The sequence below is a fragment of the Odocoileus virginianus genome, chromosome 34 (genome assembly GCF_023699985.2).
Source record: "Odocoileus virginianus isolate 20LAN1187 ecotype Illinois chromosome 34, Ovbor_1.2, whole genome shotgun sequence".
NCBI lineage: Eukaryota > Metazoa > Chordata > Mammalia > Artiodactyla > Cervidae > Odocoileus > Odocoileus virginianus.
This window is the reverse complement of record NC_069707.1, coordinates 8,903,361-8,916,277: the sequence shown is the minus strand read 5'-3', so window position 1 is coordinate 8,916,277 and position 12,917 is coordinate 8,903,361. Positions and strand designations below refer to the sequence as shown.

At 43.6% G+C, this 12,917-nt stretch overlaps 1 protein-coding gene across 6 annotated transcripts in view; it reads left to right on the top strand.

Moving 5' to 3' along the window:
* The first annotated feature begins 1,872 nt into the window (after nucleotides 1-1,872).
* TULP4 (TUB like protein 4) overlaps nucleotides 1,873-12,917 on the top strand; it is a 189,537-nt gene continuing 178,492 nt past the window's right edge. For 3 of the 6 annotated variants that reach the window (XM_070461443.1, XM_070461441.1, XM_070461442.1), the window contains exon 1: nucleotides 2,140-2,323. The gene's annotated coding sequence lies outside the window, so the exon portion shown is untranslated. Of the gene's footprint in view, nucleotides 2,023-2,138; nucleotides 2,324-8,764; nucleotides 9,050-12,917 lie in introns of those variants that run through there. The other 3 variants (XM_070461439.1, XM_070461438.1, XM_070461440.1) reach the window with 3 other exon arrangements.

The window sequence follows — 12,917 nt, the reverse complement described above, 5'->3', positions numbered from 1 at the left end:
TGAGCTATTATTTGGGGTTGAGTACCTATTTTATGTATCAGGCATTATACTAAGTGCTTTACATAAATTATTTCATTTAATTCTTTCAGCAGTCCTGTGAGGTAGATGCTGTTACTTGAATGTACTGTTAAAGAAACAGTGTTAAGCATATTGTTCTTGTTAACACTTGTTCCTAAGTGGTAGAAGCAGGACTTCTATGAAGATACTTGCTTCGAAGACCATTCAAATCACTTTCACACAGTGGGAAACTACAGAGGTGGAAGACAGACCTGGGAGACTTTGCAGTTTTGCTGAGAGCTGGCTATGTGTGCGCCCAACAGTGCTAGCATAAAAGAGAATTTGTACATGTGAGCCGTAAGGAAAACTATAGTATTATGAGGAGAGTGGTTTCAAGGTTAATATTTTTTTCATTTTGTAGAAGAAAGAACACCCACATTGTTCAGTCTTAATGGTGTTAAATCATTGTTAGACTGTTACATTCTTTGTATTTGTTAAGTCAAGAAAGTTCTTCAACTGCATATTTTCATCTTTTCTTCTTTTGCTAATTCTTTAAGGTCTAACAGTCAGGGTCATGTTTTTCAAAATTTTCTCCAGTCCTGATTGCCTGATCCGTTAGTGCGCACACACACACTGTGTGTGTGTGTGTGTGTGTGTGTGTGTGTGTGAAAGAGAAACAGACTTTAAAAAAATGTATATATTTTATTATTTTTAAAAAATGTATATATTTTAAATAATTATGGTTAGAGGCTGTACATTTTGAAAGGGCCATATTGTATATACCTCCTTTGCTCCACAGACTTTAGTATAAAATTTAGCCCTCAGTTGAAGCATAATACTCATTTCATCTTTTATGTTTAAGGTATTCTAAGACTTAAATGTAGTTTTACTTCTAAAAGCTTTCAAAATTAATTTTAGAGATGTTAGAAAATGTGATTAAATTATGCTCATACTTCTTTTGAACACATTTTACTTATGTGCATATGCTGGTGGGGCAAATATTGTTTAAAAATTAAGTTAAAAAAATTAAAACAATCTAGGCAGCACTTGTCAACATTTGTGAAATCATAGGCACGGAATTTCAGAATTTAAAGACTAGTCCAACTTTTCTGATAACCAGAAAATCACAGACGCCAGAATTCTTAAAGCTGAAGCTGATTTGAAAAATTTGGCAAATAGGCAAAAATCGAAGAAAGAGGGGAAGGCTTGTAAAGACTGGCTGCTACATTTAATTATATAACGCATGTTCGGACACGACTGAGCAGACTATGCACGCACGCAAGCCTCAAAAAGGATGCCACTCTCATCTTTTTTTTTTTTTTAAACTACACATACGTAAACAGTCACACAACCATCAACGCTATTTCTGTGTACGTGATGGAAAATGAAGGACAGATGTTATCAACTTTCTGTTCCTAGCAGGACATCAATTAAAGAGCGGGGGAAAGGCTGTGGGTGCTTTTTCTCTGTGTGAGTTAAAATGAAGCTATCCAGTCTTTTCCCCATAAGACCCACTGAAAAAAAGAGATACAATATTTCTGAGATCATCACCATCAAAGGCCCTTCAGTGACTGTTTTCCCTGCAAAAAGCAACGTGCGCTTTCTCGAGACTTTCAACTCCAGATCGAGTGTGACATCCACGTCCGGCTCAAATGAAGTTGGGACGGCACTCGAACCTATTCCGTCCCGGGTTAGGAAGGATTCCCTCAAGGGAGCGGGGTTCAGACTGGACTACGTCCCCGCTGTTTTCGCTGCTGCCCAGGCGGTGTGACCGTTGGGAGGCGGACTGCAGGATGTGAGCGTGTGACACGTGCGTGGGGCTTGAGTGCGCGCGCCGGTGGGTGTTCGGGGGTGCGTGTGTGAGCTGAAGGAGCGCCCGTGAGTGTGAGGGGCGGGGGCCGGCGAGTCTGCGGAGACGGGGGCTCCGCGCGTTGACGGCAGGCGGCCGAGGAGCCGCGGCAGAGCGCGAGGCCAGGCTGGCGAGGCCGGCGATGCCCTTCAGCCCGGAGCCGGCGTGCGTTAACGGTCTGGACGCGGGTCCCCGGCGGGGGGGACGGGAGGGGGGCTCATGAGGGCGCGAGGCCGGCCGGGGGGCGGCGCCTGCCAGCCGCTCCGGGTCACGTGGCGTGGTCACGTGGCGCGGAGCCGGGCCCAACGGCGGCGGCGGCAACGGCGGCGGCGGCTGCTGAGGGAGGCGGAGACTCGGCGGAGACGCTGAGGGGAGGCGGCTGGCGGCGGCTGGCGGTGGCGGCGGCTGGCGGCGGCGCGGGGCTGCTGGAGGCGGAGGCGCGGAGGAGCGCGGGGCCGCCGCCACCGGCACCCGGAGGTGAGGCGGGCGCGGGGTTGTTGTCACCGCCAGCCCGGCCCGGGGCGCTGCCGCCCTCGCGGGGAGGAGGAGGCGGCGGCGGCGGGCCCCGACCGCCGGCCGGAGCGCCCTCGGGAGCCGGGGCGGGCGCTTGGGGCCCCCGGCCTGGCCCCTCTGCCGGGGCGCCTCGGGCGGGAGGGCCGGGGCGCGGCGGGCAGGCCCCCGCCGTGGGCTCTCCGGAGGGCGCGGTGGGGAGACGGTGGCCGACACCCGGGCTCCGGGCGGCGCTGGCTGCCGTTTAGCGGTTTGAGCCTTTTGTTTCAGTTGTCTCAGAAAAATGGGGCGATAGAGGAGCTGGGTGCGCGCGCGTGTGAGTGGGTGTGTGTGTGTGTATGTGTGTGTGTGTAAATCAGGAGGCGTTTGGCTTGGAGCCATTTTTTTTTTTTCCCCCTGAATCGTGGAGACAGAAAACCCTTAAAACGGTTCCCCCAGGGGACACGGTGCGGACCCTCTTCCTCCCCGGCGTCTGGACCGAGTGTATTTCCCTCCCGGCCTCTTGCCCACCTTTCACCCCCGCCCCCCACCTCCGTGAAGCCCCCCGAGCGAGCGGGGGAGTCTGCAAAGCGGCCCGGTCACCTGTCGTGGCAGCTGCATGGGAAGGCTGGCGCGTATGCTGTCTGGTCGGTGCCGTTTCCTCTGGCAAATCACGGGGATTCCGCTAAGAACGCCAACCCTTCTTCCCCTCTTGCCTGCGCTTAAAAACAAAGTGCAGGATGCCGCCTCTGAAGTTTGACCCGTCTGGGCCAGTAGGGAGAGGTGTCTTACTTTTCCTCGTCACACCACTTCAAGGTTGGAAAGGTGAGGTTCTTCTCGCCTTGTGGAGGGAAATTAGGGTGACCCAGCCCTGTCGGGGGCGGATGTGACTTATCTGCTAAAGGGCCATGGTGATCAGAAAGTCTTGGGACACTTCTCCCGTGGACAGTCAACTCCCCTTACAGGGAGCTCCGCCCTGGGTTTCTCCCCCTTGAGGGCTCTCCTCCTCTTGCATTTTGCGGTAGTGCAGCAGCACCTTGAGGATACCTAGTCGGGCAGGTTCTTTAAAAAAAAAAAAAAAAGCAGGGAAAATAATTTGTTACTGAGGTTTTGCAGAATGTGAAAATTCACCTGGGGGTCCCTTGCATTGTGTCTCAGGTATCCGTTCCTTGGAGTTGAGTTTTTGCAGGCAGGGCCACTGGGAGTGGCGCTGTGGCCCTCGAGGAGGTTCACCCCTGGATCCCGGCAGCTCGGTTTGCTGGGGTTTGGCGTTGGGATGGATGTGAAGTGACAGGGCACCTTGCACCTAGCCGCTGCAAACAGGAGGCGGCCTCCTGGACTGGCGATCTCGCAGGGTGATTTGGAAGCTGATCTGAACATTGTACAGTGATAGCCAAGGCTTGTGTTGAGGGGATCTCAGCCGTCCCTTCTTATTTCTTGATAGTTTACTGTTGTGCATGTAAGTATATGAATGAATTTGTATAGCAAAATCTAGTGTTTAGTTCCTCAATTATGGCATAGTACTTAGTTTGTGTGAGAGTGGCTGGAGGATGTGAATTTCCTTGGAGAATTTTAAGTGCTCTATTTTAGTAAGGGCTGGGAAAGTAGCAGTGTTTCCATGTGATGGGGGAGGTGTTGACCTCTAGAGTTAGAAGTGTGTAATGATGAGTTAAGGATATAGGGAGATATATAGAGGGATTTTTTTTTTTTTTTAAACACAGTGGCGCTTTATGACCTGGGAGAAGAGTAGAGAGCCAGTACTTAATGTGACTGAGAAATAGTAATGAATTTACTACTGTTTATTTTAAAACTGACTTCATTTAGAAAAGATGCATCATATTGAACTTCCTAGTTTTCCTATGGAGCTGTGCAAATGGCAGTTTGATTATTTATGTTTTCCCCACCACAGCTCCATACTTTGGCCACCTGAAGCCAAGAACTGACTCATTGGAAAAGACCCCAATGCTGGGAAAGATTGAAAGCCAAAGGATAAGAGGGTGGCATTGGATGAGATGGCTAGATAGCATCACTGACTCAGTGGACGTGAGCAAACTCCAGGAGATAGTGAAGGGCAGAGGAGCCTGGCGTGCTGCTGTCCATCTGGTGGCAAAGAGTCAGAGATGACTTAATGAGAAACACCACCAAAACGCTGGAAAAAGGGTTTTTTTAATCCATGAAAGGATACGAGGTTCATGAAACCTGTTTTACACTGAACCATCCAACACTGATGCTGAGATTCCCCAGTAAGGAAAGAACAATGACAACACAGCAGCCTTCTTTCAGGATGCATTTCAGCACTCTTGATGTGATGGTCTCGGAGGTCTGAAAGAGAAGCCCAGGTGGTCTTTTGATCTTGCTGAAGGTTCACTGAATATTCGGATTTCTAGAAGGTTTTTCGAGTGCCTACTGGGCACAGGGCTAGGCTTGGACATTGTTCTTCATCTGTTTCACTGCATTTACAATATCAATTGTAGACTCTTTCCTGTTCTCTTCTGTAGATGGAGAAAGACTGAAGATAGATTGAGTGACCCAACTATGCATGTGGCTCATCACATGCATTAAAAAACTGAGTAAAACTTCCGTTACGAAATGTCTTGATTTACTTATTTCATTGGTCCCTAGTTAGGACCCTGGGAAGTATTTTCAGTATTACCAAAAGCTTTCCCCAAATTGTACATTTGCCCTTAGTGAGACTGCAGGGAATATGTAATTCAAATGTCAAATGTCTTAATTTGGCTGGGATAACGTTAATTTAGTTAACTAAACTTTTAAACATATTAAACATTCTAAGTTTTTTGTGATGAAATATGCATAATATAAAATTTACTATGTTAAGCATTTTTAAATGTAAGATCAGTGACATTAAGTACTTTCACCTTGTTGTGCAGACATCACCACCAGCATCTCCAGAACTTATTAATCTTCCTGAACTGAAACTTGTATACATTAACTTCCCATCCTGGTCCATCCTCCTCCTCCCCCTACTCCTGACCACCACCCTTCTACTTTCTTTCTCTAAGTGTTTGACTACTTTAGGTCCTTCATATAAGTGGGATCATCCAGTAATTGTCCCTTTGTGACTGGCTTATTTCACTTTGCATGTTCTCAGGGTTCATCCGCTACTTCCTTTTAAGGCTGAATAATATTCAGTTGTATGTATATACTACATTTTGTTTATAAATATTCTAAATTTTAACACTGAACGTTAGCAACCGAGGTGCTTTCATGATAATCAAGAGCTCTCACTGAAAATTATAGATACCTTTGTTTAATTAAAACAAAATCAGATTAGTTGTTTTTCTAGTGCTCAGTACCTTAAAAAATATAGGAATGGTGGGGGATAAATCTAAGATGTACATTGTATCCTTGGTGGGTCCTGTAATTTCCCTTCCACGTGCATAGTGACATATGGTCTATCTTTCTGAAATTTGCAACTGATACAGGTGATGTTTTTGTTTCCCACCTAATATTATAGTGATGATGTATATGGAGGACTATGAAGTGCTTGTCCTGAGGTATAGATTATATGGTGGTGGTGGTGGTTTAGTTGCTAAGTCATGTCTGACTCTTGAGACCCCATGGACTGTAGACTGCCAGGCTCCTCTGTCCATAGTATTCTCCAGGCAAGAATACTGGAGTGGGTTGCCATTTCCTTCCCCAGAGGATCCTCCTGACCTAGGAATTGAACCTGGGTCTCGACCTTCATTGTAGACAGATTCTTTACTGACTGAGCTATGAGGGAAGCCCTATAGATTGTATAGGAAGGTTTATTTCCCTTTGTTTACCACTTTCTAGGGCTTCCCAGGTGGCTCTAGTGGTAAAGAACCTGGCTGCCAATGCAGAAGACGTCCCTGGGTCGAGAAGATCCCCTGGAGGAGGGCATGACAACCCACTCCAGTATTCTTGCCTGGAGAATCCCATGGACAGAGGAGCCTGACAGGCTACAGTCCATGGGGTTGCAAAGAGCTGGACATGACTGAAGCACCTTAGCATACCACTTTTTAAAATCATGCGTTAGTTCCCTGACATGCTCCAGTGGGGATGGAGGAGGGTTCTTTTCTTTTTTTTCTTCTTTTTCTGAGAATCTTTATGAACTCGTCTGCTTTAGTGTATATGATGTGTTTGAGTTCATTTCAGTTACTGTCCTTTTGATGTCAAATTGCTGCTGTATCTCTAGTCAGATAGACGTATTCAGGTTGGCTCTGAGTCCTTATGACACACCTCCAGTGGCATGTAGTAGCTTTCCTGCTTTCTGGTGTGACGAAACATTCCAGGCTCATCCTGTACTCTTCCTGTTCCAAGGGAAGGGAAAGTAAATGATCAATAAATATATTAAAATGTTCAATTTTTCTAGTAATTAAAGAAATGAAATTAAAAGCAAAAATACGGGACTTTCCTGGCACTGCCAATACAGGGGGCACAGGCTTGATTTCTGGTTGGGGAACTAAGATCCCATATTCTATGCACTGCTGCCAAAAAAAAAAAAGCAAAAATATGGTACCATTTGTAATAAACCAAATGTTTCTCCCTCAAATTCTTATGTTGAAACCCTGTCCCCCAGTGTGCTGGTATTTGGAGGTGGGGCCTTTGGTAGGTAATTAGGGTTAGGATGGAGCCCTCATGATGGGATTAGTACCTTTATAAGAAGAGAGACACCCAGAGAGCTCACTAACCCTTTCTGCAACATTTCCTTCCCTGCCCCCCACCATGCATAAAGAAGGGGTCATTTGATCCTGTAGCTGGATGGCAGCCATTTAGAAGCCGAGAGCAGAGTCTCAAATGAAATCTACCTTGGAGTCTTAATCTTAGAGTTTTCAGCCTCCAGAGTTGTGAGAAATAAGTTTCTGTTGTTTAAGCCATCCCAGACTATGGTATTTTTTAATGGCAGTTTGAGCCAACTGAGACACCATTTTTCAATGATTATATTGGCAATATAATTTAGACTCGATTTAGACCTTAATGAATGTGAAACAATTTGGTAAAGCTTGATATAAGGTATTATATTATTATGATTACTTCCGGTATGCCTCCTCTTGGTAGGTAGTCGTAATATTTGGGCATTTCCCAGTTTGGAATGGGAATAAGGATGATAGTAATTCGCAGTGCTGGTGAAAATGAAGGAAGTGTGTACTCTTGGTCAGATTTATAAGTAGATTTATAAACTGATGCACTCATTCTAAATAGCCACGTAGAGTGTAGAGTGTTAGTCACTCAGTCATGTCCGACTCTTTGTGATCCCATGGACTGCAGCCCACCAGGCTCCTCTGTCCTGGAATTCTCCAGGCAGGAATACTGGATTGGGTAGACATGCACTTCCCCAGGAGATCTTCCTGACCCAGGGATCGAACCTGGGTCTCCTGCATTGCAGGCAGATTCTTTACCATTTGAGCCACAGGGGAAGCCCACAATAGCAACTGTTATGTATCAGAACGTAAAATTCACATTTAACTCAGCAATTCCATATTTAGGAATTTATCCTGAAAAATAATAGGAAAAGTTAACAAAGATATGTATATAGTAAGAACTATTTACTCTGTGCAGTTATTTAGTAAATAATCTGAGTAAAGAACTGATTAGAGTACTTTGCATGCAGCCATTGAAAATAATGATATAAGTCAGTTTTAACCAGTCTGGAAAGATGCCCATTATAAATTATTAAGTGAAAAAGAGAGGTTACAGAACTATGGGCATAGAAAATGCTGGACAACTAGGCTTTGGAGGCCAAGAATCATAACTATGAGAATCTAGGCTTCAGGGACCCCTTAGTGAGCAATCTGTTTCAGGTGCCATGGTCTTGAAGACAGCACCCACTGATTTCATTCTAGTGTCATAAGATTTCATTTTCCTGGAGAAAGAATATGATCGGCCTTGTTAGGTTATTTGTCAGTTGCTCAAAGTTGACAGCACCACAAAGATGGAACTTGTTTTTAGAGTCCAGGAATCACAAGGTAGGAAAGCTTCTTGATGAAAGTGAAAGAGGAGAGTGAAAAAGCTGGTTTAAAACTCAACATTCAAAAAACTAAGATCATGGCATCTGGTCCCATCACTTTATTGCAAATAAATGGGGAAACAATGGAAGCAATGACAGACTTTATTTTCTTGGGCTCCAAAATCACTGCAGTTGTTGACTGCAGCCATGAAATTAAAAGACGCTTGCTCCCGGGAAGAAAAGCTATGACAAACCTAGACAGCGTATTAAAAAGCAGAGACATCACTTTGCCCACAAAGGTCTGCATAGATAAAGCTATGGTTTTTCCAGTAGTCCTGTATGGATGTGAGAGTTGGACTATAAAGAAAGCTGAGCGCTGAAGAATTGATGCTTTTGCACTGTGGTGTTGGAGAAGACTTTTTTTTTTTTTTTGGAGAAGACTTTTGAGAGTCCCTTGGACTGCATGGAGATCCAACCAGTCCATCCTAAAGGAAATCAGTCCTGAATATTCATTGGAAGGACTGGTGCTGAAGCTGAAGCTCCAGTATCTTGGCCAGCTGTTGCAAAGAACTGAGTCATTGGTAAAGACCCTGATGCTGTGAAAGATTGAAGGCAGGAGGAGAAGGGGACAACAAAGGATGAGATGGTTGGATGGCATCACCAACTCGATGGACATGAGTCTGGGCAAATTCCAGGAGTTGGTGACGGACAGGGAAGTGTGGCATGCTGCAGTCCATGGTGTTGCGAAGAATCGGACAGGACTGAGAGACTTAACTGAATCAAAGGTAAGTTGGGGTACTTTTTTTAACTAAAGAAAGGGATGATTCCAGGAAGACAAGGAGGTAGACACCTGCTCCACATTCAAGTGGGGCTTCCCAAGTGTTGCTAGTGGTTAAGAACCTGCCTGCCAATGCAGGAGACACAAGAGACTCAGGTTCGATCTCCTACAGAAGGAAATGGCAACTCCAGTATTCTTGCCTGGGAAATCCTATGGACAGAGGACCCTGGCAGACTACACTCCATGGGGCTACAAGAGTCTGACACGACTTAGTGACTAAACCACCACCACACATTCAGGTAAAATTAAATACATTCTTTGCTCAGAAACATTGAATTAATTACTACATCTCCATAAAAGACTACAAACTCTGATAAACTTGGTCTTTCTTTTCCTTTTAGCTTTTGTTTTTGTCATGTTAGAACCTATACAAGTGGATCACTTCTGTTTGATTTCTGTCTTTCATAGAAAATAGTGGGTCAAAATTAAAATTTTGGATTATTCATGGATTTTAAAAATTACGCTGTTTTCCCTTTAAATGTGGTTAATTCAAAATGAGGTATATTTCGCTCATGTCAGTAAGCAGAAATAGAAGTCTTTGCATTTGTGTGGTGACAAGGATACCCACCTTTCAGAGAAAGAGTGTTTTTAGAATAGAATGGAAAAGTAGTGTTTATGGAAAACCTCCAGTAGTAATGGAATAGTAGGTTGTAGAGTGTGGAAAATTATTCTGTAGGTGTGGAAAGGTCTGTGCAGATAATACAGCCTGACTTGAACATCTTTCTCACTGTTACTATTTTTAATCAGAAGCACAATTAGAGTCAACATGGAAAGAGATTTGAGAAAGATAACACACACTATAGTTTAAGATTCATAAGTTCTCACTTTTTAAAAATTAAAGACTTAATTTAGACCTTACTGGATGTGAAAGGATTTGGAAATGCATAATAGAAGTTACTATGTTGTTACAGTTATTTATGCTGTTTCTTTTTTGGTAGTCTTAATACTTGGACATTTTCTCCCTGTTTGGAATGGGCATGGTAGAGCTCCTGGGTTAAAGTTTTTGTTGTATGATATCTGTTCATGTATGATTAAGACTAAGAAGTTGGCCTTTTTCAGAAATAATTTTTATGACAGCCTCAGCTAAGTCTCAGCTGTTGATCTCAAGCTTTTTACTAGTTGGGACACTCAATTTTACAGGCTCTTTGGTATCGGCCTTCTAAAAGTGTTCCTCAGTGTTTTCAAATTCTACTTAGATGTAGACAAATGTCACTGGGTTCAGATTTTTTTCATCCAAATTGAATGTTTCTTTGACCAGTTTCTTGCAAACAATAAAGGGAAGATTAGTTTAGACTTCCGAGGCAGTTATACATGATGTGTGTCTGTTAATTTTTAGCCTCTGGCAAGAGAAATCAAGAGTCTTATGTAGAACATACTTTGAGTACTGTGTTGTTGTCCCCATACTTAGCTTTCCTTCATCTTTGGCTTTTAAGAGTATATGATACTCTCCTGGGGAAACACATGGCTCTGTCAGTGATAGCCGTGACAAAATAGTGTTGTCAGAGGCCCTCCACGAGGTCCTCTCCAAGAGGACATGCTGGTTAGTACTGGAATAGTTATAATATTCCTGAAAAGTTGATCACTAGTGATGGTACCATATGCTAAGAATATACAGGCTCATCCTCACCCATAAATCAGTTTCTTAAGCTTCAGACAGCCTCTTAGCTGGATGGGCAATTTCAGCTCCAACGGTTAGAATATCAGAACATGCATGATAAGAAGTTAGGCTAATACTGTGGATGAAAAGCCTGCACACCCAGAGCTGACATTTCAGCTGACATTTCAGTTACTGTATGTAAATGTTAAACATCAGAAAGTTTGTGTGTTATCATCTGTCATATATAAGAATGCCTTAAAAAAAGTCATACCTGGAATTAACTTAACGTGAGAGAAAGGAGTTTAAGGAGGTTGGATAATGGGACGGGTAGGTGGGCGAATGTGGCTTAACTCAGGTCACGTTTTCCAGTGCCTACTAGTAGTTTGAATCCTTTTCATTTTTGTGCTTACTATAAAGATTGCAATGAGAAATGCAAAACCCATGGCCCATGAAATGAGAAACCCGGTCTGTGCTTCCTATGTAGGAAGTTAACTTTTTAGAATTTTCTGATATCTGAATGATGAAATAAATTCTGTAATATTTGAAATGTTTGGAATAAAACACAGCAACTTTTAGTAAAAGATAGCTCACAGTTTGCTTATTCCAGTAGTAATAATTTTTAATACTTCGATGGAGTATGTAAGTGTCACACACCTTGTTTTGTCTCCTCACCCAACGGTGATTCTGAGGGATTTGGGAATAAATTGTGTTGGATTGAGGTGCTACCCAGAATCTAACCATTGTGGCTTACTCGAGTATCAGTTCCCAACCTTTTTGAATTTATAGCATCCTGGTTGTGTTTGATTTTGCATCTCCCTCCTCCTTACCATTCTTACAGCCATGACAGCCCAGATCTCTGTTATAAGTGGAGAGTAAAGTGCTGATATATGAAGTTCACAAATTATCGTCATAATTCAATTTTATCTAATTAGGTCAACCTTTAATTTTAACTCATCAGTACTGAACCTTTTCTGGATTATTAACAAGCTGTGTGATTACAGTGCTGTATGGAATAGAATTCTTTAGGTTTTTGATCAACTCATTAATGTTGTTTTGAAAAATTTTGTAATACAGCATAGTAAATAGGGGGCTTCCCAGGTGGCACTAGTGGTAAAGAACCCGCCAGCCAATGCAGGAGATGTTAGAGATGCAGATTCAATCCCTGGGCTGGGAAGATCCCCTGGAGGAGGAAATGGCAACCCCCTCCAGTATTCCTGCCTGGAGAATCTCATGGACAGAGGAGCCTACTGGGCTATAGCCCAAAGGGTTCGTGAAGAGTTGGACACTACTGAAGTGACATAGCATGCATACACAAAGTGAATAGGACTTGTATCTTACATATATTGATCTGCAGGCAATGGGATAGAGAAACCTTAAGTACCCTCCATCGTAGGTCCCTCCTAGGCTAAAAATGCTTTTCTTTACAGAAGTATCCATAGAAACAGTAATGTTTATGAGGTGCTTTGGAATCGGCTTTCTATGAATTTAGTGTAATAAATTTATTGTAAATAAGTAGAGAAGCCTCAGCAGTGACCCATGGTTCAGAAATGGTGTATTGTTCTTAATTCTGAGAGCCTGGAATATCCCCATTGCCTTCCTCTTCTTTGCTGTCTGTGATTTGCAAATGATGGTGGTCTCCGCTGGTTAATGGTCATAGAAATGGAGTCTCCTTGGCTGTCCTTCTCCTATGTTCAGATGGTGAAGGTTTTCTCTTTGGCAAGACACAGAAAGAGGCACATGCTTGGCTTTGGGGAATGGAGCTATTTCTCTGGTGTATGCAAGACAGCTGAAAGTTTGTGGAGGGGAGGTAAGCACTGTCACGTGAATGGTACCAGCAATCACTGGAGGTCAATTTAAGCCAGTTACTTCACCCTTTAATTCTGGGCAGTTATCATCAGTCCTTTTACTCGATGGTAAATGACTAGCACATTTGGTTTGAGTTGAGCCTCCTTTGGTGGTGATGAGCAGTAACATGGACCCAAGGTGAAATGTCTGAGGAAGGAGGCATGCTGAGGGGCTTGGACTCATTCATAGATTAGATCATGAATGAGCTTCCAGAAGTTAAGGTTGAGTTTAATTCTTCTCCTCTCAAAAAAAAAAAAATTCTCCTCTCTTTGTATCTACCTCGCCTTAAGCGCTGTCTTAAGTACTTAGTGTTATTTTGAGAAGTGAACCACCTCATAGCATAGGAAATTCTAGGTAAGTAGCACAACAGAAA